Below are 6,757 nucleotides of genomic sequence, written 5' to 3' on the forward strand. Positions count from 1 at the left end.
ATCAAACCGATTCTCGAACGAGTTCGAGATATTTCCTAACTTAGTCTATTCTACATACAAAGTTTTATTAAGCTTGGTGTTTATTCACTCAAGATACATATGTATTATGTTCACAAGGAAATGTTTACGCTGTTTTGACAAAAAGATGCTGGCATTGATGATGTCCGATGTCTCACCTCTGACTGCAAAAAAAGAAATATTACCAGCGACTATCGCATTAGGTCACAATGACTTATGGTCAGGTGGCTTAAACGTTTTCTTCATACTTTAATTAACATATGATTTCAATTATGAAATTTGATATATTCGCAGACGACTCTCAAACCTTTGTTAGATTACCAAATATTTTCCACCTTCTATCTGCTAAGATATGAAAAAAGCATCTAGTGCCAAGGTAAATTCAGAACGAAAAACAAAACACACACACACACACGAAAGGATTATGTATAGGTATTTGGAAACAGAGGCCTTCAAACTTTAGGAACATTTAATGGGTGAAAGAGAACATTAAGGCACTCCGTGTATATTATGGACATAATATCAATGAAGAAAAAATATGGAAAACTAAACTTTCAAAGATTCGGAATATATTCACATGATGAAAACACCGAATCCTCACACTTGAAAGAAAAGTCCTTATAATGAAATATTTGATTTTTTCCCTGGTTACAATATGAATCAATAACAAATTGTCTCAAAAGACCATTCCAAAGAACTACAAAATTCAAATAAATAAATGTATTGATGAGTTTCTATAGAATAACAATATTTATAAAGTCTCTGAACACATATGTTATATGTTATCAATCAAGAACTGAAGGGGGACTGAATATAATAGATAAAGACGATATTAATAAATAAAAAAGTAAAATTATATATAACCTTATTCATAGTGAAACAGAGGCAAGGAATATCTTCGGAAAACACTGGCTCCAAACTTGTGATAAAACGTTCACCATTGATTATTTTTTTTTAGCATCAGAAAACTATCAGCTATATTTCAGCAGGCTTTAATTCAATGGCAATTTATTATTTAAAAAATGTTCTAATCATACCAAGCCAGGCATCTTGAATATGAATGTTTTGGTAATATCGATATAACATTTAAACATGAACCATTATCTCTTTAAACAATGGGCAAATGGACAATGGAGTTGTAAAAGCGGAATATCAACACGGTTTTATGAACAGAAAGATGCACAAGAAATAACTGAGATCACGGATGATCTATGTTTAAAAAGCAACGTGAAAACTATAAACACACTAACGACCTCAAACGTTTTTAAACAAATTTTGTATAGAAATACATGTACATTATTTAACTCAAAACCTAAACTACATGTTTTTTTAAAAGGGAAGACTGCTTTAATAATGAGGATATTAATTGGAAACTTATTTGACAAACATTCAAATATTCAATTGCAGATACAAAATGTAACGATTTCAAATGAAAACGGATGCAAAGAATAGTCAGTATAAAACATAATCTTAAACAAATCAATAAATCAAATGGCCTACGTACATTGTGCAAAAGAAACTTTAACGCATTTATTTTAGTTATGTCAAAAAATTGAACTACACTGGCAAAACATCAGAAACATTATCATAACTCTATTGAACCTAGTCCCAAACTATCCTCTGGTATAAAGAACAGCAAAGTATTATCACCTTTATTATCATGACGACAAAACGGTGGATATGGAAAACAATAGCAACGATGGAAAAAACTTATTACAATATTAGAAAATGAAGTATGATATTGTATCAGAATGAGAGAGTGTAGAATGACAGAGAATGAAAATGATGTAAAAATATAACTAAATTATCCTTATTAAAGATGCTCCACCGCTGACAAATGGTATTTTTTCACTATCAAAAACAGGAGCAGACGATTTAGTATTTTTCTTCAGTTACAAAAGTTACTTACTTAACACCATTATCACCATTGAAAGGTTTGAGCTTCTAATTTTACTTCAAGTTAAAAATATGAAAAATATTTAATTGCATCCCGAAAAAATTCTATGGCACTATATCTTATATGGAATGAAGTACTGATTGCGCATGCGCCAAAGTCAAAACAAATTATTTTATATTATTTTTGTGTTAATTAGACATATATATACACGATTAAACACCAATTATTGTTCAAATGATGAATATTATTTATGCTCTGTCGGCGGTGGAGCATCTTTAAAGTATTAGTGTAAAGATTTGTTGAATGAAAGATGTGTATATGACAAAATGGTGGTTTTGGTTATGAAAATGTTTTATAATTGTCATCTAATGAACCACAACTTCTGCAGGATTTGGGCCAGTCTTCATTAAAAAAGTTGTTTTAATTAAGGAAACGGGGCTTGCTGAATGCATAAGTTGTTCTTGTTTTATTATTATTGTTTATTTGTTTGTTTGATTAATAAACGTCCTATTAACAGCTTTTGTATTATTATTGTGTTATACATGTAATGTTATCTTTGTAATTTGATAATAAAACCTCATAAAAATAGCGATAAGTATTGAATGAAACATGAACAAGTAAGAGAATGATGACTATGTACAAGTTGTTTATACATGTATGTAAAATGTTTTATGTAATAAAGTATAAACAAAAACATAACGTATGATATATAAACTGACAAATGAAACTGAAGAAAAATATCTCTGGTCATTCTTCTGCACCCAAAGATAAAGAACTTGTATGTTTAATCTTCCTTCTGGAAGAACTTCATCAGATCTCGACTGATCTCTGCAACCTATGGAAGCCCTGGAAACATCACACATTCTCTATTTTACATTTGTCCAAAGTCATATTTTTGACTTCCTATTTGCACACTTTTCTTTACAAAATAGTACAAAATACGAAATTAAAACATAACCAAAAACCATGGACTAAAACCTTAAAAAGCATTCAATAGGTTCGCTTCCTTTATTAACCAACTTTCTTTCACGTGCAATCTACGTGAATTCCGTGGTGCACGAAAACTCCGAAAGTTTATCTTCCAGAACGAGGCAACGACAGTGCCATGGCATCAAGGTAAGCACTGAGAGTCTTTTAGTCACCAAACTGTAAATAAAGGAGTAACATTGAGGATTAATATAATTATCCATCAATTGAACCAAAAACACTCTGAAAAGTACAAATGGACTAGAACCAGGTGCTGCGAAAGCATGACCGCTCTAACTAAGTCTTTACATGTTCGATGGCATCCACAATTGAGATATAGTCAAGATATTGTCTCAGGTTACAAATTATAGATGTTATATTAAATTTCGCGATACGAACATTTGATTTTTTTTGCGACGATATATTTTTGCGATTTCTTATTGCTGGCAAAATGCGCGAAATCAAATCTCGCGCAATAATAATTTGTTTTAAAGTAGCTCGTATTTTGACACCGTGTTATAAAAAAAATATTTAGATGCTGTGAAACGCTTATATGTTACGGTATTGTAAAATGTTTGGCGTTAAACATCCGACATTTCTTGTTTTTATATTTATTTTTCATGACGTGTTTTAAATCGCCTGTATTTTGTGTAGATTGTGCTTACCTGGACACTGATTCTTACCAGGTCCTACAACCAACAGCCTGGATTCCCCTTGTGGATGCTAACGAACAAAACGGATGTATGCAGGTATGCGAAATAAGAATATGTTAATTTCTGTTTTTACCACAATCTGAGTTATTAGTAAAGACAACACACGAGCACAAAGTCTACATCATTATAATAGCAATCCATGCATACCAAGTTTGAACTGTTCCAGCTTTTAAATAAAATTATTCCAAAAATTAATGGAAAATGGTCTAGGTTATAGGTAAATGAAGCTAGTGCATTGGAAGTTCAGTACACATTTTTTTCCCCCATTTTTCAATATAAATTATTGAACATATGATAGATATTCCTATCTGAACATTGAACATATGATAGATATAAAGAACTTCCTAGATATAACGATATTTTGTCCATTCAGTTAATTAAGTTTTGTGACATGAAAATGAGGTTAAATGATCTAGTTGTATGTAATATTTAAAGGTTATCCATAAAGGTCATAAAACAGGAATTGTGGGAAATCATCAGTGTTGCTATGGTGGTACTTGGTATGTTATGCTCGAGGAAGAGGAAATGGGAAAGAACTCTAGGTAAAATATAAATATGTCTATAATTTCTTATCTTCCAGTAAAATTGATAATCATTGCAATTGAAAAAAACATTAAATCATCTCTATAATTGTTTTCTTGTTGTGGAAATTCTTTTTAATCTATAACCTTTTATATTGGGATTTTTTTTAAAACATTAAGAATTTGATGCACTTTATATATGATTCATGATATCAGTATACTCCGTTGACTTGTTTAAATTCCATTAAATTTTCTTTCCATGCACCACGCGCAGACGCAGCCATTCCAGGTGACATCCGGACATGCCCAGTTCCGTACGGCGGTATGCTGCTCCTGAATAATGTGATTCCTCATAGAAGGTATAGCATGCCTAATTGGTCTTGTATGATTTGTTATCATAGCACGCTATGTCGACTCTTTTTCAACAATCTAATTCATTATGAAACTAATAATTACAAAATTCGTTAGATTAGGATTTTGAAAATTAAACCGCAATTTTAATTATTGTGAGGTATCAACTTGTGTATATTTAAATCTTGGATAGATCAGAAATTGCTTGAACTTGCGAATAAATGGTAGCTTCTTTGCTATTACACTTAATGTTTGCCAAAGATAACTAAGATAACGTATTCAGAACAACCCTATATGAGTTTACATATGTGAAAGTAATCTTTTGGTAGCATAAATGAGATATGAATGGAATAGTGCCTGATAGTTTACATTCAGATATCCTCACAATCAATCAACATTAAATTTCATTTTACACTGTACATATTTCAACAAAATTTGTATAATTACTATAATTTGTACGCATCATGTTTTTAATGTAACGAAAACATAAACAGACGTATCCCCGTAAAAATGTGCTGTCCGTTATGGATTTATTTTGTTTTTGCTTTATTAGTTTGCCAAACATGACAAAGGAAATTCGCTGGAGTTTAGATCTACGTTTCCAGAACCCAAACCTTCCTTATGGATTTTACGGAATGAAAAAAGGTGTTGTTATGCGAAAATCAACTGATCCGAGCTACGAAATCCCCTGGCAGGAATTTATCAATGTAGACAGACGAGCCAAGCAACGTCAGGCAGTAAAAGATCTAGTTGAAAATGTATGCAATCAGATTTCATGTTGCTATTTCTTGCAACGTTACTTAAATTCTGCTATATTACTAGTATACGATATTACGAGTACAGGTATGTTTAAAGCTGTTATTATTTTATCAGTATCTTTCATTGTCGAATGCATACTCTTTTCCGATTGTAGTGAAAGCCAATATGTAGTGGATGGATATGGCTGGAGTGTAATGATTTACCTCAAACATTTCCATGTTACGCTATTTAACGAATTAGGTTCATATATTTCTTTTGATACCCTGTGCCACTTCATTCTAAACTACTTTAAATGAGAAAGTTTAAAATGTATGTTGACACTGTTAAAATTATTTCACTGATAACGCGTTTAAATTCCAGTTGAAATACTTAAATAGTCATACCCACAATCAATTTCTTTGTATGAAGTTTATACACTGAAAATCTTATTTCTGATCTTACTAGAATGGTTATTATATTTATACAATATATACAAACACATTCTTTTTCATTTGTTACTTGTTAATTATATAATTATTTTTTCCTTCTCGCTCATTAAGAAAATCAATGCGAGTCTTTCAAACGTGAAGAAATATACAAACAACACACGATTATATTTTGGATAAACAACATAAGTTTATTCATTAATAAAATCAATCAAAATAGCTATTTTCAAGTCGATTAAATATTGGCTATCACATATGTTTGTTTGCAATAGTCTATGTATTGCATTAAGTTATGATATTTGAACAAATTCTTACTTAAAAAATGCTGATTGAAAAAATGTATGTTTAATCATGTTTACCTACGTCCAGACATCCGACCAGGAGTTCAGCACCACTCTGGAGGGTCCGTGGATGAGGAAGTGGGAAATCGTACATACAAACCAGCACACTAAACGGGCTGAAATGGAGGACAGTCGTTGGGAAGAATGCAAGGCCTAAAGTTAATTTGAATAAATAACTTTAATCCAATTATTATGTGCTGGATGCGTTTATCAACTTTGGAAGTACATTGCAGTTATTTCGTAGTATAAAATAAACCCTCAATAAATGAATAAATATAAGCAAAACAACCAAAGCAAAAACATAAAACAAGAAAATGTAATGAAATAAAGTGTGATCGTTGAACCCTTAACACTTTGTTATATATTTTTACGTTTAGATTGATGTTAAAATGGTAGCTATGGCTTAAAGTTTTAAGGGTATATTCACAACTCTGAGAAAATTTTGGTCCTATCATGCATCTAGATCATTGTGACATATTAACTCTCCATGAAAAGCTTACTGCTATAATCACGTAAGAACAGACGAAAGAAACATCACTACATAATCAGGTGTCAAAAGTCATTTTCTTTTATTCATTTGTTAATTATTTTGTCATGATAAAATCTTATTTTTTTGTCTAATTTTCTTTATCATCAAAAAATAAACAATGAGAAATCTCCCACAAATAAAACTTAGATATGTAATTCCGCTCCACTATGATTGCTATGACATATTGAGGAGTATTGTAGAACATCGAAGTGGACCGGAATTATTAATTTTAACTAG

General features: G+C 31.0%; 1 pseudogene; it reads left to right on the forward strand.

Moving 5' to 3' along the window:
* The first annotated feature begins 2,524 nt into the window (after nt 1–2,524).
* LOC138319670 (uncharacterized) lies at nt 2,525–6,334 on the forward strand (annotated as a pseudogene).
* Nucleotides 6,335–6,757: the final 423 nt, after the last annotated feature.

Source organism: Argopecten irradians, chromosome 3, assembly GCF_041381155.1.
Source record: "Argopecten irradians isolate NY chromosome 3, Ai_NY, whole genome shotgun sequence".
NCBI classification, from domain to species: domain Eukaryota; kingdom Metazoa; phylum Mollusca; class Bivalvia; order Pectinida; family Pectinidae; genus Argopecten; species Argopecten irradians.